The sequence below is a fragment of the Cherax quadricarinatus genome, chromosome 89 (assembly GCF_038502225.1).
Source record: "Cherax quadricarinatus isolate ZL_2023a chromosome 89, ASM3850222v1, whole genome shotgun sequence".
NCBI lineage: Eukaryota > Metazoa > Arthropoda > Malacostraca > Decapoda > Parastacidae > Cherax > Cherax quadricarinatus.
The window spans coordinates 4,402,439-4,428,363 of record NC_091380.1 but is presented as its reverse complement, the minus strand read 5'-3'; the positions used below and the strand labels follow the sequence as shown (position 1 = coordinate 4,428,363).

At 42.0% G+C, this 25,925-nt stretch overlaps 1 protein-coding gene across 1 annotated transcript in view; it reads right to left on the bottom strand.

Moving 5' to 3' along the window:
• Positions 1 to 24,191, bottom strand: part of CtBP (C-terminal binding protein) — a gene marked incomplete at its 3' end in the record, with an annotated part of 256,438 nt that extends 232,247 nt beyond the window's left edge. Inside the window, 1 exon segment of the mRNA XM_070104098.1 lies at positions 24,021 to 24,191.
• Between the last annotated feature and the right edge of the window lie 1,734 nt (positions 24,192 to 25,925).

The following is a 25,925-nucleotide window of genomic DNA, read 5'->3' as shown; positions in this document are numbered from 1 at the left end:
CCAGATAATTTGTGCGTATGAGCCTCACAGCAAGGTCGATAATATTTTAACTTTCCTCTCTCTCTCTCTCTCTCTCTCAGCGATCATTACCCCTCCACCCATACATTACTTCTCTCCCCTCCCTCCCTCCCTTCTCTCCCCACTACTCTCCTCTCATTCCCTCCTTCCTTAGATGTCCCGTAGCTCGACTGGTAGCGCACTCAGCTCACACACTGAGGTCCTGGGGTCGATCCCCGGTACGGGTAGAAACATTAGGACACGTTTCCTTAAGACACCTGCTGTCCATGTTCACCTAGCAGTAAAATAGGTACCCGAATGTGCCATCTTACACCTGCTGTTTCTTTTACCTAGCACTAATATGGGTACCTGGGTGTTAGTCGACTGGGTCGCATCCTGGGACAAAACTGACCTAATTTACCCAAAACGCTCTGCATAACAAACGGCTTTCTATATAGTAGTATGTCACTGATGTCAGCTATGGTCTGTATACCTTATACATGTACTTGTATACCTTGTACATGTACTGGTATACCTTGTACATGTACTGGTATACCTTGTACATGTACTGGCATACCTTGTACATGTACTGGCATACCTTGTACATGTACTGGTATACCTTGTACATGTACTGGTATACCTTGTACATGTACTGGCATACCTTGTACATGTACTGGCATACCTTGTACATGTACTGGTATACCTTGTACATGTACTGGTATACCTTGTACATGTACTGGTATACCTTGTACATGTACTGGTATACCTTGTACATGTACTGGTATACCTTGTACATGTACTGGTATACCTTGTACATGTACTGGTATACCTTGTACATGTACTGGTATACCTTGTACATGTACTTGTATACCTTGTACATGTACTTGTATACCTTGTACATGTACTGGTATACCTTGTACATGTACTTGTATACCTTGTACATGTACTGGTATACCTTGTACATGTACTGGTATACCTTGTACATGTACTTGTATACCTTGTACATGTACTGGTATACCTTGTACATGTACTGGTATACCTTGTACATGTACTGGTATACCTTGTACATGTACTTGTATACCTTGTACATGTACTTGTATACCTTGTACATGTACTGGTATACCTTGTACATGTACTTGTATACCTTGTACATGTACTTGTATACCTTGTACATGTACTGGTATACCTTGTACATGTACTGGTATACCTTGTACATGTACTTGTATACCTTGTACATGTACTGGTATACCTTGTACATGTACTGGTATACCTTGTACATGTACTGGTATACCTTGTACATGTACTTGTATACCTTGTACATGTACTTGTATACCTTGTACATGTACTGGTATACCTTGTACATGTACTGGTATACCTTGTACATGTACTGGTAGAAATAAAGATAATAATAATATTATTATTAATGTTATGAATCAGGTCAGTAACCAGGAGGACTGGTCTGGGACCAAACCGTGACCTCTGAAAGCGACTCCACTCCCAGGGTTGAACCCGGGGCTAGGTTTGTGCACACTGATGAAGGGAGGAGGGAGAAAGGAGAGGAAAATGGAATAGAGAGCACAACAGGCCCTGATCCACGGGGATTCCTGGTCCGGGACCGCACCTTGAAGCTGACATTTGTGCATGCAGAAAACCCATAGTTACGTGTACCTGTACCTAAATAAACCCATAATTACGTGTACCTGTACCTAAATAAACCCATAATTACGTGTACCTGTACCTAAATAAACCCATAGTTACGTGTACCTGTACCTAAATAAACCCATAGTTACGTGTACCTGTACCTAAATAAACCCATAATTACGTGTACCTGTACCTAAATAAACCCATAGTTACGTGTACCTGTACCTAAATAAACCCATAGTTACGTGTACCTGTACCTAAATAAACCCATAATTACGTGTACCTGTACCTAAATAAACCCATAGTTACGTGTACATGTACCTAAATAAACTCATAATTACGTGTACCTGTACCTAAATAAACCCATAGTTACGTGTACATGTACCTAAATAAACCCATAATTACGTGTACCTGTACCTAAATAAACCCATAGTTACGTGTACCTGTACCTAAATAGACCCATAGTTACGTGTACCTGTACCTAAATAGACCCACAGTTACGTGTACCTGTACCTAAATAAACCCATAATTACGTGTACCTGTACCTAAATAAACCCACAGTTACGTGTACCTGTACCTAAATAAACCCATAGTTACGTGTACCTGTACCTAAATAAACCCATAGTTACGTGTACCTGTACCTAAATAGACCCATAATTACGTGTACCTGTACCTAAATCACATGACATGTTCAATACTTGCACTTGTCCCGGGATTAAACCCGGAGGCGCTGTAACTTGAAGCACGAGCCCTTCATTCCTTCTATGATTTATTTGTAATCGTCTATTTACGATTTCGTGGTTTATTTAGGCACAGGTACATATAAATACAGTTACACAAATTATCATAGTAACCCACCAGGATAACCCAAAAAAGCCAGACAAAGCCACTTTTTTTATTATTGGGGTCCCTATATTTCCATTGGAGTCCTTGTAGTTCCATTGGAGTCCTTGTGTTTCCATTGGAGTCCTTGTAGTTCCATTGGAGTCCTTGTGTTTCCATTGGAGTCCTTGTAGTTCCATTGGAGTCCTTGTGTTTCCATTGGAGTCCTTGTAGTTCCATTGGAGTCCTTGTGTTTCCATTGGAGTCCTTGTGTTTCCATTGGAGTCCTTGTAGTTCCATTGGAGTCCTTGTGTTTCCATTGGAGTCCTTGTAGTTCCATTGGAGTCCTTGTGTTTCCATTGGAGTCCTTGTAGTTCCATTGGAGTCCTTGTGTTTCCATTGGAGTCCTTGTATTTCCATTGGAGTCCTTGTATTTCCATTGAGTCCTTGTATTTCCATTGGAGTCCTTGTAGTTCCATTGGAGTCCTTGTGTTTCCATTGGAGTCCTTGTAGTTCCATTGGAGTCCTTGTGTTTCCATTGGAGTCCTTGTAGTTCCATTGGAGTCCTTGTATTTCCATTGGAGTCCTTGTATTTCCATTGGAGTCCTTGTAGTTCCATTGGGGTCCTTGTGTTTCCATTGGAGTCCTTGTAGTTCCATTGGGGTCCTTGTGTTTCCATTGGAGTCCTTGTATTTCCATTGGAGTCCTTGTATTTCCATTGGAGTCCTTGTAGTTCCATTGGAGTCCTTGTATTTCCATTGGAGTCCTTGTAGTTCCATTGGAGTCCTTGTGTTTCCATTGGAGTCCTTGTAGTTCCATTGGAGTCCTTGTAGTTCCATTGGGGTCCTTGTGTTTCCATTGGAGTCCTTGTGTTTCCATTGGAGTCCTTGTAGTTCCATTGGGGTCCTTGTGTTTCCATTGGGGTCCTTGTGTTTCCATTGGAGTCCTTGTAGTTCCATTGGAGTCCTTGTAGTTCCATTGGAGTCCTTGTGTTTCCATTGGGGTCCTTGTAGTTCCATTGGAGTCCTTGTGTTTCCATTGGAGTCCTTGTAGTTCCATTGGGGTCCTTGTGTTTCCATTGGAGTCCTTGTAGTTCCATTGGAGTCCTTGTAGTTCCATTGGAGTCCTTGTGTTTCCATTGGGGTCCTTGTAGTTCCATTGGAGTCCTTGTGTTTCCATTGGAGTCCTTGTAGTTCCATTGGAGTCCTTGTGTTTCCATTGGGGTCCTTGTAGTTCCATTGGAGTCCTTGTGTTTCCATTGGGGTCCTTGTAGTTCCATTGGGGTCCTTGTGTTTCCATTGGAGTCCTTGTAGTTCCATTGGGGTCCTTGTAGTTCCATTGGGGTCCTTGTAGTTCCATTGGGGTCCTTGTAGTTCCATTGGGGGAGGCCTTGTATTTTCATTGTGATCCATGACCTGTACTATTTGAGCTAAAATAAATCTTATATCAACATCTGGGTAAATAGACCTTCCCTGCGTATACCATGATAAAACCCTTTTTTGGTCAATAATTTATCCCCATGGGAAGAATGGCTACCCTGCTTCGTTAAGTTGTTTAATGGGGACTGACAGCGTACGACGCTCTCTACTGTACTGACCGACTCACGTAATAATGTTAATTTAAACCTAAGATATCCTATTATTGGTGCAGTTATAGTGACGCACTCCAGTGTGGTAACTCTCTCTCTCTTTATTATTGTAAAGACAAGTGCTAGGTCCAGTTTTAAGTAGCATAATGATAATAGCACCTGGGGGTGGTGGTGTTGGTGGTGGTGGTGGTGGTGGTGGTGGTGGTGGTGGTGTTGGTGGTGTTGGTGTTGGTGGTGGTGGTGTTGGTGGTGGTGGTGTTGGTGGTGTTGGTGGTGGTGGTGTTGGTGGTGGTGGTGGTGGTGTTGGTGCTGGTGGTGTTGGTGCTGGTGGTGTTGGTGCTGGTGGTGTTGGTGCTGGTGGTGTTGGTGCTGGTGGTGTTGGTGCTGGTGGTGTTGGTGCTGGTGGTGTTGGTGCTGGTGGTGTTGGTGCTGGTGGTGTTGGTGCTGGTGGTGCAGCTCCCTCTCCCTGATAGTTATCACACATTCCTGTTTGTGCTGCCATCAATAGCGTGGCAGTAATATACACCTCCCGTCAAGAAGGCTGCCTTCATACACTAAGAGAGTAAGTTTTTATTCAAATTAAACACGTCTACATTTCTACACTTGTCTCGTAAAGTAGCTTATATGTAAATATAAGCCAAGAATAACCCAGTAAACTCATTCACCGTGACTTATGTCTGTTTACATAATAATAATAATAATAATAATAATAATAATAATAATAATAATAATAATAATAATAATAATCTTTATTTCCACAAGTACATGATACAACTTATACAGACCATAGCTGACATCAATGACATACTATATAGAAAACCCCTTGTTATGCAGAACATTTCCAGGATGCAACCCACACCAGTCGACTAACACCCAGGTACCTACTTACTGCTAGGTAAACAGGGGCAGCAGGTGTCTTAAGGAAACACGTCCTAATGTTACCACCCGTACCGTACCACAGCAAATAACCCAGTAAAATCAATCACGGTGACTGTTGTCTGGTTAGAACATAAGAAGAAACATTGCAGCAGGCCTACTGACCCATGCGGGGCACGTCCATGTCAACCCACCCAGTCAGGTCACCTCCCCTTAAGGAAGGAGCACGGCTTCTAACCCAGTAGCACCAGCTACTGACCGCGGTTCAATCCCGGCCGGGGTATGGTTTGTTTAGCACCAGCTAGTTAGGTCCAACTCACACCCACGCATTTATAAATCTTTTATTCTGCACTCTTAGTGACGCAAAGCCAAATAAAATTATTTTGTAAGTTACACTCGTATATCAGTTACAGTTATTTGCACACAGTGTGAAGTGTCTACAAAGTTCTTTTCCGATTTCATTTTCACAACATAAAAACTTAGGAACACTGCAGCAAGCCTACTGGCCCAAACTAGGCAGGTCTTTCTCTTAACCAACCATTCGCACCCAGCCAAAGGTTCCCAAGAATCAATCTTCAGTTACTCAGTTACTAATCAAACTCAGCCCTTGGTAATATGTATCAAAGTAAAATGAGATAAATAAATAAATAACAAAAAAGGCACAATACCGTGACTGGAACGATACACAAATAACCCGCACATAAAAGAGAGAAGCTTACGGGTTATTTGTGTAAAATTAGATACATGTAATAGCTGAGTTTGTAGATGAATGGTTCAGAGAACCGACATGTTGATAAATTAGACACATGTGCGACTCTTGGGTATCTTTGTTGAGGAAACGTTTCGCCACACAGTGGCTTCATCAGCCACTGTGTGGCGAAACGTTTCCTCAACAAAGATACCCAAGAGTTGCACATGTGTCTAATTTATCAATAGCTGAGTTGACAGAGTTTTTATACAACTTGAAGGTTGTGTAATCTACAGCAACGTCAACATATGCACCTCCAGTGGCCAGTTACACATTTAATCAATACTTGAGTTTATTCCGTGTGTTGGCCAACGTATCCGTGTCATCACCCTAACACTGGGAGTCTTAACCAGTACCTCAGTTCCCCTATCTTCTAATAATATGTTATTTTTCCACTATAATCTACCTTGTCCATAATTATTATCACATTTGCTTTGTCTCTTTCGTAAGGTGAAGTCCAGGATCTTTCCTTAATTCATTGTTTAACTTAACAAATCTTTGAGGACGATTGTGTTGCAGAGGTCTGAACAAAGCTCAGACCTCTGCAACCTCGCTTCTGTAGGTCTTCACTTGTGTTTCTCGGCTCCAGACCGGACCTCCTGGTTGCTGATCCCCCGTATGCACTCCACGTATACATCACAGCCCGGCTGGTTAGGAACTAACTTCAGAAACCTATCAAGTTGTCTCTGAAGACAGTTAGAGGCTTACTGGTAATTGCCCTTATGGATGACGGGAGAGTTTTGAAGTCTTGCTTACTTTACACTTGTAAAGTAAAAGCACACAAGTGCAACTAATGTGACATTTATTGTGGCAACGTTTCGCTCTCCAGGAGCTTTATCAAGCTTGATAAAGCTCCTGGAGAGCGAAACGTTGCCACAATAAATGTCACATTAGTTGCACTTGTGTCCTTTTACTTTACATATTGTCGGTAATTCTACCAACTTTATTACTTTACATTGAATTATCTCTCAGTGTACTCGTCATGAGTGCTTTTCATTCCAGGTATTTTGCACCTTCTGCCAAGACTTTTGTGTTCATATGTAGTGGTTCTGGTATACAGGCTTGACAAAACTCTTGCAGAGCGAAATGTTGCCACAATAAAATGTTGCATTAGTTTCACTTGTGTCCTTTTATCTAATATTGTCGGTAATTCTACCAACATTATTATTGCATTTGTTTTCCCGTCGTGTCGGTACTGTATACCATTTATCTCCACCTTAGTTAAATATCCATCTGCGACCTTTCCAGTTATTCCTTTTGCACGCATTCTGTGCACAGTTACCCCATGGTCGCACTTATGCAAGGTCAGTGTACACTACATCTATGTTATGTTCGTCTTTCACCGCACCCACGACCATTCCGTTAATGGTCCAGCAATTGCGAGAGGCCGGAGTGTGACCTGTTGTGAACTCTGATTGTCCTGGGTTGTGCAATTCGTGTGATTAGCTACCTTGCTTCAATATCATTATTTTCGATATCTTTATTTCTGTTAGGTAAGACACATATGCAACAGTTAGGTATCTTTATATCGAAACGTTTCGCCTACACAGTAGGCTTCTTCAGTCGAGTACAGAAAAGTTGATAGAAGCAGAAGATACTTGAAGACGATGTAATCAGTCCATCACCCTTAAAGTTTTGAGGTGGTCAGTCCCTCAGTCTGGAGAAGAGTATTGTTCCATAGTCTGAAACAATATCTTTATTTCTACAAGTACATGTACAAGGTATACAGACCATAGCTGACGTCAGTGACATACTACTATATAGAAAGTACCTTGTTATGCTGAGCATTTCCCGCATATTAGGTCAGTTTTGTCCCAGGATGCGACCCACAGCGGTCCACTAACACCCAGGTACCCATTTTACTGATGGGTGAACACAGACAACCGGTGTAAAGAAACACGCCCAATATTTCTACCCTCGCCGGGAATCGAACCCGGACACTCAGCATGTGAAGCGAGAGCTTTAGCCACCCGGCCACAGCCACTCTTTAAAAAATCTTGATCAAGTGGAACTTCAGCTGCTCGTGGCTTGGTTGGTAGCGTCCCCAGCTTATACATAGGGACCGTCATCGATCCCCGGCACGGGTGAAACGTTGCTTTCTTGCACCTGCTGGCCCTCTTCACCTGCAGTAAGTAGGTACCTGGGCGTTAGCCCACTGTTGTGGGTGGCACCCTGGGAAACAAGATTAGCCAAAGATTTTTAACTAGTGTAGGCGCGACTCTGACAAGACAGTGATAGAGTGAATGATGATGAAGCGTTTCTTCTTTTTTTTCAGGTCACTCTCTGCTTCGGTCTGAAATAGCCAGTGTGGTAATAAAAAATAAAATTATTTATTATTATTATTAGTAGTAGTAGTAGTAGTAGTAGAGGTAGTAGTAGTAGTAATAACAGTAGTAGTAGTAGTAGTAACAGTAGTAGTAGTAGTAGCAGTAGTAGTAGTAGTAGTAATAGCAGCAGCAGCAGCAATAGTAGCAGTGGCAGTAGTAGTAGTAGTAGTAGTAGTAGTAGTAGTGGTAGCATTAGTAGTAGTGGTAGCAGTGACAGCAGTAGTAGTTGTAGCAGTGGCAACAGTAGTAGTGGTAGCAGTGGCAGTAGTAGTAGTAGTTATTTATAGTGTTTTGGAGTTGCATTATTGGCACATATGTAGAGTGGTGCTATATAAGTGGTTTTTAATGGCATGATTCCAGTATCCAGGTTCTTTCTCCATAGAATATTTAAGGCACCAGATAATGGTTCTTGGAATTCTTGCTGAATATAGAGTTCCACGAAACTGAGCCTGGGACCAAGTGCTGGAGCGTAATATCCGTAGCTTCTAGGAAATCAAGTGGAGTCAAGTTTATTTTATATCAGAAATTATAGAGATGTCAATAGCGTTTTGAGTCTCGTTCACGAATAACTGATTTGGGTCGTCAATACTGATCACTCGTATCTTTGTTCTTGTCGGTAGTACATACATATACACACTACTTAAATATTACACAACTGACACATATTTCATGTTAAACAATCAAAGCCCCGTTACTAGATACTGTCTTTACCCTGGATTTTGGGATTAAAAATATTCTTGACTGGTGGTAAACAGGTTACATGCAACCTTAATGACTCTTGTGTAGTTAATAGACTTTAAACCAGATTAACCAACCAACCAGATGAACATTCGCATCTTTAGATGTGTTTATGTATATACTCACATATATGTAGTGGTCAGAGGAGTGACTGATGTATATACTCACATATATGTAGTGGTCAGAGGAGTGACTGATGTAACTGAATGTTGGAAAAAATGTAACGTTCTAATCTTAGGGAAAAGAAAATACCCATGGCACTTATAAAGAGAATAATGCCGATTTTCATTAAAATGAATGGAAAACAAGTAGCAGAAAATTAAGCTAGAGTTAAGCTTCATATCAAGAAGTATAATTTATTATTTATTATTATTAAAGATTCGCCGGTATTCTCCCGGCCCGGGCCTTTTCCAAGTGGTGGCCCGGCCTTGGCTCCCTCGTTAGGGAGTGACCGAGACCTAAGTCTCCCATGGGAGGAGGCACAAGTACCTCCTCATCTTTGGGACCAACTGTCCCCAGGCCTACCCACAAGCTAGGCCTCTCTGGTCTACCATCCCCGCCCCAAGGGGGCTAATGGGAATGACAGTCTTATGAGGTAAAGGCTCGGGCTCAGGCACCTACCCAACCCTAGAAGGGCTGGGCATGGTGTCGATCAAAAAAAGAAGTATAAATAACCTAAGTCCTAAGGTTATATCTTAACTTTACATATCTTTGGTAAGGCTTCATTTATGTTATATTGCTAATTTTTTGGTCTTCATTTCTACAGAATGTACATAAATGCGCTGGAAATTATATTGTAAACTTTCCCGTGAAGACTGGCTGGAGGCACTGAATTTACACACTTTGAAAGACGTAGAATTTGGCGACAACCCCAACAGCAGAGGCTTTTGGAAGTTATCAATCATAATAATCTTTACACAAGTACAAGGTATACAGACCATAGCTGACATCAGTGACATACTACTATATAGAAAGTACCTTGTTATGCTGAGCATTTCCCGCAAAGTAGGTCAGTTGTGTCCCAGGATGCGACCCACACCAGTCCACAAATACCCAGGTACCCATTTTATACTGGGATGAACATGGACAGCAGGTGTCTTATGGAAACACACCCCTAATGTTTTGCAGCCGTACCGGAGGAGATTCGAACCCTGGACCTCAGTGTGAGGTGAGTGCGCTAGCGATTGTGCTACGGGACACCCCCGACACCCCTAGTGCTGTGACAGATAAAAACAAAACTCTTGAGACTAAAAGAAAAATATCTAGAAACTTACAAGTATCGATCTGGCAATACTTGATACTGATCATAATTTCCATGTTTAATTAAGTATAAACATAGGTTAGGTTTGTCAGGAAACAGGACAAGTGTTTCCCGACGCTGGTCTTAGTCATATGATGACCCACAGCTGGAGCTTTTGGTCGTCTGACCGAGGCCTTCCACTGGCTTACCCCTCCACCATTTTAAAAGTTAAGGTTGTTAATAATGATCTTTTATAAATACAAACATAAATACTTAAACATTTCAAGTTGAAAGATGCGAACGCCTTATGTTACGTTAATCATATGTATACCTTAATTATATTTTTAACCATATCAAATGAAAATGTCACTTTGTCTGACTTTTTTGGTTTATCTTGGGTAATTAGCACATATTTTACTAGGTATGATGATTGTGTTTATGTATACTTGTATCTAAACTTACTTACACCTGTATAATACAGTAGTTACCGCTAGATAATCTTCGTTTTCTGTGTTTCAACTAAAAAATTAACAATTCTTTATTTTTACCACATTAGGGTAAATTAAGCTTTATTTGGGTTAAATATATAGTTGTATCTTCCCTTATAAGGGAGGTGCGTTGATACTCAGAAAAAATTACAAATGTGATTTTTACTCAGCATTAAAAAGGTATTATGACCAGATCTAGTTCATTACCTTTGTAACTTGCTCAGCTATCAAAACTTTGGAGTCCAGTCCCTGGACCAATTATGTACCTCTGTAATCTTTTGACTACCGCCCAATGGAAATAAATGGTATAAAATACCGACACAATGGAAATATAAACACAAATGCAGTATAATGTGATCCTTTATTGACAACGTTTCACCCACGCAGTGGGCTTTTTCAAGTCACACACGGATCTACCTGGGGTTGGAAGGTACGGGAGTATTTATAGTTCAGAACGTTGGGGTCAGGTGAAGATTGCTGCATCAGATGATCTACCGGGTGGGGTTATAGAGTCTTGGGTAGCTAGGCGGGGATATTGGACAAGTTGTGAGTAGACCTTCTGCAGTGTTCTATGTTCTTATGTGGGATAGCGATGAAGAAGTTTCTTGGCGAGTGGTTCAGCTATGTTATAGAAGCCATTGTTCTGGTTGAAATTGTTGGTTATAGAGATAAACGATGATTCCAGGATTCTTCTGTATTGAGTGTTGTCTTCTGTGGCTATAAGTCTTGAGTTTCTGTAGTTAATTAAATGGTTGTGTGAATTGCGATGTTGTACACAGGCATTCCTTGTATCGTCAGTCCTGCTTGCATATTGGTGTTCTGAAATACGTGTTTGGAGGTCTCTTGATGTTTCGCCCACATATAATTTGTTGCAGTCATTACAAGGGATTATGTATACCCCTGCAGAGGATGGAGGCTTGTCCTGTCTACTACTGGTGATGTCCTTGATGGTCGTGGTTGTGGAGGTAGATACTTGGAATGATGTTTTGGCAAAGATGTTGGAAACATGTTTGGCAATGGAGTTGGTGGGAAGGACTATGTATCTCTTCTCGGCAGTGTCTTCTCTGGGTGTGTTGAAGATGTTTAATGCTCGCCGTCTGCAGTCTCTGATGAAGTGACGAGGATAGTGGAGTTTGGAAAATACTTGTTCAATTATAGTGCATTCTTCCTCAAGGAACTCGTTGCTGCAGATTCTGAGTGCACGCAGGAAGAAGCCTATAATTACACCACGTTTGGTTTTGGTGTCGTGGTGAGAGTAGAAGTGGAGAAGATCGTTTTGGTTGGTGGGTTTTCGATAGACTTTAAAACGAAGTTCGTGGTCAGCTTTGCAGAGTAGAACATCAAGGAAAGGAAGAGTGTTGTCGACTTCTTCTTCAAGTGTGAATTGGATTGAAGGCTCGACCTGGTTGAGCTTGTCTTGGAGAGCTTGAACGTTGAAGCGTTTAGGAGTTATGAGGAGAATGTCGTCAACATAACGGAGCCAGGTGACAGACGAAGGAATAATGGTGGAGAAACGTTCGGCTTCTAGATGTTCCATGTATAGGTTCGCCAGGACTGCACTGAGTGGCGAACCCATGGGTAGTCCAAAAGTCTGCTGAAAGAGGTGATTTTCGAAAGAGAAACACGTAAAGCCAACACATAGTTCAACAAGGTCGATGAAATCGCTGGCTGGAATGGGAAGATCATGTGAATCGTCAATTTTCCTGCGCAAGAGATCGATGGCTTGTTTAGTAGGTACTTTAGTGAATAGGGAAGTCACGTCAAGGCTGGAAAGTTTCTTGTTCCTGATGTTGATGTTGCGAATGCGATTGAGAAGATCACCTGAGTGTTTGAGATGTGCTGGACTGATAGTGCCCAAGAGTTTAGAGAGGTGTTTGGCGAGAATTCCTGAGAGCTGGTGGGGAGCACTGCCTATTCCCGAGGATATGGGCCTCAGTGGGATACCAGGCTTGTGAGTCTTTGGCAGGCCGTACATTCTGGCAGGTCTGGGGTTGCTGGGCATGGTGTGCAGAAGTTTCTTCCCTTGTTCTGAGCCCCTCAGAATGCGGCGAGTCCTTTGAAGAAAAGTTTTAGTGAGGTTGTCCACTTGGTTAGTTGTGAGAGGTTTGTAGGTATCTGGGTCATTAAGTAGATTAAGCATTTTGTTCCTGTAATCGTCAGTGTTCATGATAACAACACCACCTCCTTTATCAGCGGTGGTGACCCTGATGGTCGTGTCTTCTGCTAAACCTTTGAGTGCATTGATGTAACGTCGAGGTATGACTGGGGAGCTGCGTGTTGAGATGGCTGCTGAGATGATGCCTTGAAGATAGCCTTTTTGGAAGTCGGAGTCATTGTGTCTGTAGTTTTTGGCGGTGAAATTGAGGTCTTGTTTTGGTTTCGTAATTCCTGTTGCGAATTTGAGGCCTTCAAAATCTTTCATCTCGTCCACTGTCAACCACAGAAACTGAAGCCCTCAGCTTAGGCCTCAAATTCGCAACAGGAATTACGAAACCAAAACAAGACCTCAATTTCACCGCCAAAAACTACAGACACAATGACTCCGACTTCCAAAAAGGCTATCTTCAAGGCATCATCTCAGCAGCCATCTCAACACGCAGCTCCCCAGTCATACCTCGACGTTACATCAATGCACTCAAAGGTTTAGCAGAAGACACGACCATCAGGGTCACCACCGCTGATAAAGGAGGTGGTGTTGTTATCATGAACACTGACGATTACAGGAACAAAATGCTTAATCTACTTAATGACCCAGATACCTACAAACCTCTCACAACTAACCAAGTGGACAACCTCACTAAAACTTTTCTTCAAAGGACTCGCCGCATTCTGAGGGGCTCAGAACAAGGGAAGAAACTTCTGCACACCATGCCCAGCAACCCCAGACCTGCCAGAATGTACGGCCTGCCAAAGACTCACAAGCCTGGTATCCCACTGAGGCCCATATCCTCGGGAATAGGCAGTGCTCCCCACCAGCTCTCAGGAATTCTCGCCAAACACCTCTCTAAACTCTTGGGCACTATCAGTCCAGCACATCTCAAACACTCAGGTGATCTTCTCAATCGCATTCGCAACATCAACATCAGGAACAAGAAACTTTCCAGCCTTGACGTGACTTCCCTATTCACTAAAGTACCTACTAAACAAGCCATCGATCTCTTGCGCAGGAAAATTGACGATTCACATGATCTTCCCATTCCAGCCAGCGATTTCATCGACCTTGTTGAACTATGTGTTGGCTTTACGTGTTTCTCTTTCGAAAATCACCTCTTTCAGCAGACTTTTGGACTACCCATGGGTTCGCCACTCAGTGCAGTCCTGGCGAACCTATACATGGAACATCTAGAAGCCGAACGTTTCTCCACCATTATTCCTTCGTCTGTCACCTGGCTCCGTTATGTTGACGACATTCTCCTCATAACTCCTAAACGCTTCAACGTTCAAGCTCTCCAAGACAAGCTCAACCAGGTCGAGCCTTCAATCCAATTCACACTTGAAGAAGAAGTCGACAACACTCTTCCTTTCCTTGATGTTCTACTCTGCAAAGCTGACCACGAACTTCGTTTTAAAGTCTATCGAAAACCCACCAACCAAAACGATCTTCTCCACTTCTACTCTCACCACGACACCAAAACCAAACGTGGTGTAATTATAGGCTTCTTCCTGCGTGCACTCAGAATCTGCAGCAACGAGTTCCTTGAGGAAGAATGCACTATAATTGAACAAGTATTTTCCAAACTCCACTATCCTCGTCACTTCATCAGAGACTGCAGACGGCGAGCATTAAACATCTTCAACACACCCAGAGAAGACACTGCCGAGAAGAGATACATAGTCCTTCCCACCAACTCCATTGCCAAACATGTTTCCAACATCTTTGCCAAAACATCATTCCAAGTATCTACCTCCACAACCACGACCATCAAGGACATCACCAGTAGTAGACAGGACAAGCCTCCATCCTCTGCAGGGGTATACATAATCCCTTGTAATGACTGCAACAAATTATATGTGGGCGAAACATCAAGAGACCTCCAAACACGTATTTCAGAACACCAATATGCAAGCAGGACTGACGATACAAGGAATGCCTGTGTACAACATCGCAATTCACACAACCATTTAATTAACTACAGAAACTCAAGACTTATAGCCACAGAAGACAACACTCAATACAGAAGAATCCTGGAATCATCGTTTATCTCTATAACCAACAATTTCAACCAGAACAATGGCTTCTATAACATAGCTGAACCACTCGCCAAGAAACTTCTTCATCGCTATCCCACATAAGAACATAGAACACTGCAGAAGGTCTACTCACAACTTGTCCAATATCCCCGCCTAGCTACCCAAGACTCTATAACCCCACCCGGTAGATCATCTGATGCAGCAATCTTCACCTGACCCCAACGTTCTGAACTATAAATACTCCCGTACCTTCCAACCCCAGGTAGATCCGTGTGTGACTTGAAAAAGCCCACTGCGTGGGTGAAACGTTGTCAATAAAGGATCACATTATACTGCATTTGTGTTTATATTTCCATAAAGAATTCATCATACACTATACGCCAGTCTCTACCAAATTAATCAGAATGCTTGTGTGTATTTGGATTTTTGCCACCGAAGTGGCTAGTTTATTGTGCACCCCATATCCATCCTGTGGACGGTAGCGCAAGAGCATATTTACCTGGAGTTTACCTGGAGAGAGTTTCGGGGGTCAACGCCCCCGCGGCCCGGTCTGTGACCAGGCCTCCTGGTGGATCAGCGCCTGATCAACCAGGCTGTTGCTGCTGGCTGCACGCAAACCAACGTACGAGCCACAGCCCGGCTGATCAGGAACTGACTTTAGGTGCTTGTCCAGTGCCAGCTTGAAGACTGCCAGGGGTCTGTTGGTAATCCCCCTTATGTGTGCTGGGAGGCAGTTGAACAGTCTCGGGCCCCTGACACTTATTGTATGGTCTCTTAACGTGCTAGTGACACCCCTGCTTTTCATTGGGGGGATGGTGCATCGTCTGCCAAGTCTTTTGCTTTCGTAGTGAGTGATTTTCGTGTGCAAGTTCGGTACTAGTCCCTCTAGGATTTTCCAGGTGTATATAATCATGTATCTCTCCCTCCTGCGTTCCAGGGAATACAGGTTTAGAAACCTCAAGCGCTCCCAGTAATTGAGGTGTTTTATCTCCGTTATGCGCGCCGTGAAAGTTCTCTGTACATTTTCTAGGTCGGCAATTTCACCTGCCTTGAAAGGTGCTGTTAGAGTGCAGCAATATTCCAGCCTAGATAGAACAAGTGACCTGAAGAGTGTCATCATGGGCTTGGCCTCCCTAGTTTTGAAGGTTCTCATTATCCATCCTGTCATTTTTCTAGCAGATGCGATTGATACAATGTTATGGTCCTTGAAGTTGAGATCCTCCGACATAATCACTCCCAGGTCTTTGACGTTGGTGTTTCGCTCTATTTTGTGGCCAGAATTTGTTTTGTACTCTGATGAAGATTTAATTTCCTCATGTTTACCATATCTGAGTAATTGAAATTTCTCATCGTTGAACTTCATATTGTTTTCTGCAGCCCACTGAAAGATTTGGTTGATGTCCGCCTGGAGCCTTGCAGTGTCTGCAATGGAAGACACTGTCATGCAGATTCGGGTGTCATCTGCAAAGGAAGACACGGTGCTGTGGCTGACATCCTTGTCTATGTCGGATATGAGGATGAGGAACAAGATGGGAGCTAGTACTGTGCCTTGTGGAACAGAGCTTTTCACCGTAGCTGCCTCGGACTTTACTCTGTTGACGACTACTCTCTGTGTTCTGTTAGTGAGGAAATTATAGATCCATCGACCGACTTTTCCTGTTATTCCTTTAGCGCGCATTTTGTGCGCTATTACGCCATGGTCACACTTGTCGAAGGCTTTTGCAAAGTCTGTATATATTACATCTGCATTCTTTTTGTCTTCTAGTGCATTTAGGACCTTGTCGTAGTGATCCAGTAGTTGAGACAGACAGGAGCGACCTGTTCTAAACCCATGTTGCCCTGGGTTGTGTAACTGATGGGTTTCTAGATGGGTGGTGATCTTGGTTCTTAGGACCCTTTCAAAGATTTTTATGATATGGGATGTTAGTGCTATTGGTCTGTAGTTCTTTGCTGTTGCTTTACTGCCCCCTTTGTGGAGTGGGGCTATGTCTGTTGTTTTTAGTAACTGAGGGACGACCCCCGTGTCCATGCTCCCTCTCCATAGGATGGAAAAGGCTCGTGATAGGGGCTTCTTGCAGTTCTTGATGAACACAGAGTTCCATGAGTCTGGCCCTGGGGCAGAGTGCATGGGCATGTCATTTATCGCCTGTTCGAAGTCATTTGGCGTCAGGATAACATCGGATAGGCTTGTGTTAATCAAATTTTGTGGCTCTCTCATAAAAAATTCATTTTGATCTTCGACTCTCAGTCTGGTTAGCGGCTTGCTAAAAACTGAGTCATATTGGGACTTGAGTAGCTCACTCATTTCCTTGCTGTCATCTGTGTAGGACCCATCTTGTTTAAGTAGGGGCCCAATACTGGACGTTGTTCTCGATTTTGATTTGGCATAGGAGAAGAAATACTTTGGGTTTCTTTCGATTTCATTTATGGCTTTTAGTTCTTCCCGCGATTCCTGACTCCTAAAGGATTCTTTTAGCTTAAGTTCGATGCTTAATATTTCTCTGACCAGTGTCTCCCTGCGCATTTCAGATATATTGACCTCTTTTAGCCGCTGTTATTCTTTTCCGTCGCCTGTAAAGGGAGCGCCTGTCTCTTTCTATTTTACATCTACTCCTCCTTTTTCTTAGAGGAATAAGCCTTGTGCATACATCGAGTGCCACCGAGTTAATCTGTTCTAGGCATAAGTTTGGGTCTGTGTTGCTTAGTATATCTTCCCAGCTTATATCGGTTAGGACTTGGTTTACTTGGTCCCACTTTATGTTTTTGTTATTGAAGTTGAATTTGGTGAATGCTCCCTCGTGACTAGTCTCATTTTGTCGGTCTGGGGCTCCACGCATACATGTCTGAACCTCAATTATGTTGTGATCTGAGTATATTGTTTTTGATATGGTGACATTTCTTATCAGATCATCATTGTTAGTGAAGATGAGGTCTAGTGTATTCTCCAGTCTAGTAGGCTCTATTATTTGCTGGTTTAAATTGAATTTTGTGCAGAGATTTAAAAGCTCGTGTGAGTGTGAGTTTTCATCAGAGCTGCCTCCTGGTGTTATTACTGCAACAATATTATTTGTTATATTCCTCCATTTTAGGTGCCTTAAGTTGAAATCCCCCAGGAGCAAGATGTTGGGTGCAGGAGCTGGAAGATTTTCCAGACAGTGGTCAATTTTTAACAGCTGTTCCTGGAATTGCTGGGATGTTGCATCCGGAGGCTTGTAGACTACCACAATGACTAGGTTTTGGTTCTCGACCTTTACTGCTAAAACTTCCACTACGTCATTTGAGGCATTAAGCAGTTCTGTGCAAACAAGTGACTCTGCAATGTACAGGCCAACCCCCCCTCCTTTTGCCTGTTCACTCTGTCACATCTGTATAGGTTGTAACCTGGGATCCATATTTCGTTGTCCAAGTGATCCTTTATGTGGGTCTCAGTGAAAGCCGCGAACATTGCCTTTGCCTCTGCAAGCAGTCCACGGATGAAAGGTATTTTGTTGTTTGTTGCTGGCTTTAGACCCTGTATATTTGCAAAGAAGAATGTTATCGGACTGGTGGTATTGTTGGTACTGGGGGGAGGATTTTTTTTCCGGCATTAGTATCTGTATCTGTTGGTTTGGAGTGGAGGCCATCGACTGTGGTTCCACTCCAGGAATGACTGGATTTGGTGTACGATTTCTGCCATTTCCTGCCAGTTTTTTTTCCTTCCTGGCACTAAAAAACCTCTCCCTCTTGAGTGGCTGTGGCTACCCAGGTTTTCCCATGGCCTGGATGTTTTGTATCTTTTTGTCCCCTTTAGATGGTATGCCTGGCAATTTAAGTTATAGCACAGTCTTTCCTGTACTGAAGAAGTACACATTTCAGGGTGAAAAAGCTTACATATGGATACACAAAAGGCCTAGAAACTAGGCCCCAAAGAGTTAACAGGAATACATATGGATTTATATCTACATATCTATAGTTCACTTATCTGTTACAAGCAAATTTAGGAAATTTGCTTAGTATATCTGGTATCTTATTTTCATTAATAAGATATCTTGACATGTCACATAGGTTATTATACTGTCTGTCTCTGTATTCCTCAATAAGTGGACAATTAAGCACGTAGTGTTCAAGACAGTGACCATATGTCTGATCACATAATTTGCATTTAGTTTGATCATCATCTGTGTGTCTCCCAAACTGCCGGAAGTACTTGTAACCAAGCCTAAGGGGGGGGGGGCCCTGATCCATGTTTCCGCGCGCGCTCAAAAAAAAAAAAAATCGAAAAATTATGAAAATTGAGCTATTTATACCGAAAAATAGCTTAACTCTTTGGCAACACAAGGATGTCAGCCACAGCACCGTGTCTTCCTTTGCAGATGACACCCGAATCTGCATGACAGTGTCTTCCATTGCAGACACTGCAAGGCTCCAGGCGGACATCAACCAAATCTTTCAGTGGGCTGCAGAAAACAATATGAAGTTCAACGATGAGAAATTTCAATTACTCAGATATGGTAAACATGAGGAAATTAAATCTTCATCAGAGTACAAAAAAATTCTGGTCACAAAATAGAGCGAAACACCAACGTCAAAGACCTGGGAGTGATCATGTCGGAGGATCTCACCTTCAAGGACCATAACACTGTATCAATCGCATCTGCTAGAAAAATGACAGGATGGATAATGAGAACCTTCAAAACTAGGGAGGCCAAGCCCATGATGACACTCTTCAGGTCACTTGTTCTATCTAGGCTGGAATATTGCTGCACTCTAACAGCACCTTTCAAGGCAGGTGAAATTGCCGACCTAGAAAATGTACAGAGAACTTTCACGGCGCGCATAACGGATAAAACACCTCAATTACTGGGAGCGCTTGAGGTTTCTAAACCTGTATTCCCTGGAACGCAGGAGGGAGAGATACATGATTATATACACCTGGAAAATCCTAGAGGGACTAGTACCGAACTTGCACACGAAAATCACTCACTACGAAAGCAAAAGACTTGGCAGACGATGCACCATCCCCCCAATGAAAAGCAGGGGTGTCACTAGCACGTTAAGAGACCATACAATAAGTGTCAGGGGCCCGAGACTGTTCAACTGCCTCCCAGCACACATAAGAGGGATTACCAACAGACCCCTGGCAGTCTTCAAGCTGGCACTGGACAAGCACCTAAAGTCAGTTCCTGATCAGCCGGGCTGTGGCTCGTACGTTGGTTTGCGTGCAGCCAGCAGCAACAGCCTGGTTGATCAGGCGCTGATCCACCAGGAGGCCTGGTCACAGACCGGGCCGCGGGGGCGTTGACCCCCGAAACTCTCTCCAGGTAAACTCCAGGTAAACAATGGTACCAGAATTTAGCATACATACGTTTCTACAAGAAATTTTAGTCATTTATATCAGGTATGGTGACGGTGATGTGGGTAGCGAGTCTGCTCACAGCCCATATATTTTTTGGATTTTTTTTCTTGTTTTTTATCTCTTTTTCTTGTATTCTTTCTAATATAATAACTGACTATTTGGCATCATAAAACAGTAGGCGGAGCTTATCCGTAGACTTAGAGCCTACCAGGCCTACCACCGCTCGAGAGAGAGCCAGGAGAAATCACTTCATTATTACGCTTATATCAGCTTATATATCAACTCTACGGCTTATTTATCTATCAGAATTGATCTAATATGATATAATAAACACTATAAATAACATACAAACATGTTATATATTCTAGACTGAATAAAATAGGCCATATGGCGAGAAATTATCGGGAATATTTCGATATAAATGAGTAACATTTATGAAGGGGTTCAGGGAAACCGGCAGGCCGGACTTGAGTCCTGGAGATGGGAAGTACAGTGCCTGCACTCTGAAGGAGGGGTGTTAATGTTGCAGTTTAAAAACTGTAGTGTAAAGCACCCTTCTGGCAAGACAGTGATGGAGTGAGTGATGGTGAAAGTTTTTCTTTTTCGGGCCACCCTGCCTTGGTGGGAATCGGCCGGTGTGATAATAAAAAAAAAAAAAAATAATAAAAAAATAAATGAGTTACTCCTCTCCATGTCGTCTTTGAGTAAGAGAAAACGGTGTTTTGAAGAGGATAACTGCACTAGAACATCAGTTTACTAAGAAATACACCCAAACGCGATTTTCGCGAAAAAAAAAAAAAAAAAAAAAAAAATTGACACGGGTGGGGGGGGGGGCGGCCGGCCGGCGCTCCCGGCCAATATCTCGGAAGTAACTTATTCACCTAATGTAAATAATTCTTCCTTTATTACTTAATTAAATGGAATAATATTCACAGAAATTGTAAAATAATGATTTCTCTATTTTCTGGTGGAATATTTTGAGAAATATTCCAATTATTTTGGGATTTATGTGGGAATAAAGGGCTGATATTTTGCAACATTCCAAGAACTACAAACTTTATTTTTTTGTGAAATAAAGATAAGATATTTAGAGGAAACTAATCCACCAGAAATTCGTATAAGCATTGTTCTCTCGGCACCAAGTGTCCAAACAACCTTACGTCGTCCCATATAGGAAAAAAGTTTGACACAAGGGCATTTTCAGTAAATCAGTCCTTTTTCAGTCTTTTCTCAGTTGTTGTTTGAGGTATATTTTTGATAAATATTTTCAAGAAAGAGTGAAAACACTTTGTCTAGTGTACTAAAACTGGAGGAAATCGGACGGTAAACAAAAAAGCTACATTTTTTTGAAACAGGGCCCCCTAAGCCTGGCCACTACAACATCAGTCAGTCTGTTCATATTGCACGTTGCTCCATAAACATACTTATCTACGTTCATGTTATCATAGTGGGTTATAGATCTACTCAGGCTTCTAACTGCATTCCTATAACAATCATTTTCATTATTTACTTCTCTCCTAATATTGTTCCTAATGCTAGACACAGTTATACCAAAGGTATATTCTACATTCTCCTTCTTGTGTGTATGATAATCTATATAACTGTATTTGTGTTAACCTGAAGAAACTTACTTAAATCCAAGCAACTATTCTATTCTAATAGATTCACTGAAACGAGAGGTGATATTAATTATTAAAAAGACCTGGAAAACACTTTCTCAGATCCTGGGCACCTCAAACCTAACTAAACCAAACGAACCGAAACTCCAGCTTACTGATAGAGCTAGCAAGATAAATGACTTCTTCTCAAACACAGGATCAAGTCTCGCCAGTAAAATTCCAATTATCAATGCCCGAGCTAATGATTATCTATGGAAACTTCCCAACATCCCTCTATCCTATACCAACAGAGCCCACTGAGGTTATCATGATTATTAACTCTAAAAAAACAAATCAGGAAATGTAACCCAAGTGCCACCATTACTGTATAAACGAGCGGCTCAAATAATTTCCCCAACCATTGCATTACTCTTTAACAAATCACTAGAAACCAACACTTTCCTGGCATCACTCAAAATAGCAAGGATAACACCAATACACAAAGGTGGTGACCCGACAGATGTAGACGATTATAGGCCAATATCAAACTTGCATTTACTTTCCAAAATCTTCGAGAAACTCATACATAAGATTATACTCTTTCATAACATCACAAAGCATCCTCAACCCTGCCAGTCTGGCTTCAGGAGAAACAAAAGCACAAATGATGCAATAATAAAAATGCTAGGCCTACTTTACACAGCACTTGAAAAAAAAACGAATACCCGCTTGGAGTTTTTATTGACCTTAAGAAAGCTTTTGATACAGTAGACCACAGCATCCTACTCCTCAAACCTGATCATTATGGTAAAAGAGGCCATACACTTGCATATATCAAGTCATACCTTACTAACAGAAAGAATACGTCTCTACCAATGACACAACCTCCTCAATAAGACCCTTGAACACTGATGTACCACAGGGAAGCGTTCTTGGTCCCCTCCTTTTCCATTTATACATCAACGACCTTCCAAGTGTATCTCAACAACTTACATCTATTCTCTTTCCTGACGACACGACTTTTGTCATCTCTCACACTAATTTAGCCTCACTCAATACTATTCTTAATGAAGAGCTCGCAAAAATAGCAACCTGGATGACTCAATAAACTTACACTGAATATAGACAAAATCTTTTACATTATGTTTTGGAATAGAGCAAGTGAGCTCCAACTAAACATTATGCTTAACAACATTCTTATTGCTAAACATAATGAGGGAAAATTCCTGGGTCTACACCTTGACAGCAACCTGAAATTCAACACCCATATCCAACACATAACAAAAAAAGTATAGAGCACAATTGACATCCTTTCAAAGATAGGTAACTATGTACCACAAACAGCACTACTTACACTATACTATTCACTGATCTACCTCACCTGTGTAATTTATGCCTGGGGCTCCACAACAACAAATCACTCAAAGTCAATAATAACCCAACTAAAAGTTGCAGTGACAAATGATCACACAATCCACACCCAGACAACCCCCCCCCCCACTTTTCATATTATTATAAAAAAAAGCGCTAAACCACAAGGGCCATACAACCCCACTTTTCACAGACCTAAACCTACTCACTACACAAAACATCTACTCATACTACTGTGTAAACTGCATTTACAGAACAACCAGTTCCGATATAAATCCTGGTCTGAAGCACTTTCTTGACAGTTACAACAGGATCCATGGACACAATACTAGACATAAAAATCTGGAACATCCTGCCCCTATCCCAGCCCATCATAAATAAGTTTATTCAGGTATACACAAATACATAGATTATCATACATAGCAACATATGTGTAGATTATTATTATTATTATAATCAAGGGGGAAGCGCTAAACCCGTAGGATTATACAGCGCCTGTGGGGGGGGATGGAAGGTATTCAGGGTTAATTCAGGGAACTGGAGCACAGATCCAGTTCCCAAGATCAAGAACCCCTCACCAGCATCAAGGAACCTTCCTGGAGGGGACATATGTGTAGATAACCTGAGATAACTAAAAAAAAAGTTAGTCAGTGACTTATTTCCATTGGGATCCTTATAAATATGTAAAAAAAATATACGTGCATTTGCTCAACATCATTAACATAGGTAAATCATTATAATTAATATATACTTACTCTCAATATCTGTAATAATCTCAAATGTAATGTTAATTATCTCTGTGTCCACCTCAGGTTAATAATTAAAACTGTATTATTATTATAATCAAAAAGAAGCACTAAACCACAAGGGCTATACAGGTGTAATTAAGGTTGCTTGCTGGGTACACAAATTTATAAGTATTACAACCAAGAACTTAGCATTACCACTTAGTATTCATCTTCTGGAAGACAATACTGATGGTAGACACATTAACCTCACCCCTGGCACCTAGAATTTACCATAACAACACAAAAACTACTGTAAATAATAGTAACTTAACTGTTGCTGGTAACATTTACGATCGTCCTCCTCAACGAACCTTGACGTCCCGCATATTTCTTCTTCCAGTTCTTCACCAGGAACGTATCACCAATTTATAAATTACAAATTGAGGCCGAGACACGCCATTAGGCCTCCAAGAACGCCAAATTATTAACAGAATTTCCCGCTACGACCAGAGTTGACAAATTGCAAATGGCGTCCCCCCTCCCCCCCTTCCTCTCAATATTATTATTATTATAATCAAGGGGGAAGCGCTAAACCCGGAGGATTATACAGCGCCGGGGGGGGAGGGGGGATGTGGAAGGCATTCAGGCTTAATTTGGGGAACTGAAGCACAGATCCAATTCCCTAAATCAAGAGCCCCTCACCAACATCAAGGAACCTTCCTTGAGGGGATCCTCTCAATAGAAATTTCTCGAAGAGTCCAAATACTCTCGTATTTTAATACGCAAATAAGTAAATTTATTCAGGTGTATACAAACACAGTTACATAAATTATCAATACTTAGTATATGTGAAGAGAACCCAGGATAATCCAAAATTGTTAAAGTCACTTATTTCCATTGGGGTCCTTTATGCAATTATTATATTATTTATTTATATGTTCTACATTTACGAAATTATATAAAAAAAAATCCAAAATCATCTTTGTGTATAGTATTATGTTACTAATATCAGCTGCCCGAAATGCCTAGGTATGTTAGTAGCCTTTGTAATTAATATTTTATATTATGTAAACCACATTGTAAATATTGCAGGAAATAAACATTTTTATTTCCATGATCTGTATACCTTGTACATGTACTTGTACTTGAAGAAATAAAGATATTATTAATATTACTGGGTGTCCCGTAGCTGGGTTGGTAGCGCACTTACCTCACACACTGACGTCCGGAGTTCGAATCTCCGGTACGGCTGGAAAATATTAAGGACGTGTTTCTATAAGGCACCTGCTGTCCATGTTCACCATCAGTATAAAATAGGTACCTGGGTGTTAGTGGACTGGTGTGGGTCACATCCTGGGTGTTAGTGGACTGGTGTGGGTCACATCCTGGGTGTTAGTGGACTGGTGTGGGTCACATCCTGGGTGTTAGTGGACTGGCGTGGGTCACATCCTGGGTGTTAGTGGACTGGTGTGGGTCACATCCTGGGTGTTAGTGGACTGGTGTGGGTCACATCCTGGGTGTTAGTGGACTGGCGTGGGTCACATCCTGGGTGTTAGTGGACTGGTGTGGGTCACATCCTGGGTGTTAGTGGACTGGCGTGGGTCACATCCTGGGTGTTAGTGGACTGGTGTGGGTCACATCCTGGGTGTTAGTGGACTGGTGTGGGTCACATCCTGGGTGTTAGTGGACTGGTGTGGGTCACATCCTGGGAGTTAGTGGACTGGTGTGGGTCACATCCTGGGTGTTAGTGGACTGGTGTGGGTCACATCCTGGGTGTTAGTGGACTGGTGTGGGTCACATCCTGGGTGTTAGTGGACTGGTGTGGGTCACATCCTGGGTGTTAGTGGACTGGTGTGGGTCACATCCTGGGTGTTAGTGGACTGGTGTGGGTCACATCCTGGGACAAAACTGACCTAATTTACGGGAAATGCTCAGCATAACAAGGGACTTTCTATATAGTAGTATGTCACTGATGTCAGCTATGGTCTGTATACCTTGTACATGTACTTGTATACCTTGTACATGTACTGGTATACCTTGTACATGTACTGGTATACCTTGTACATGTACTGGTATACCTTGTACATGTACTGGTATACCTTGTACATGTACTGGTATACCTTGTACATGTACTTGTATACCTTGTACATGTACTGGTATACCTTGTACATGTACTGGTATACCTTGTACATGTACTGGTAATAAAGATATTATTATTATTACAATTATTCAGGTGA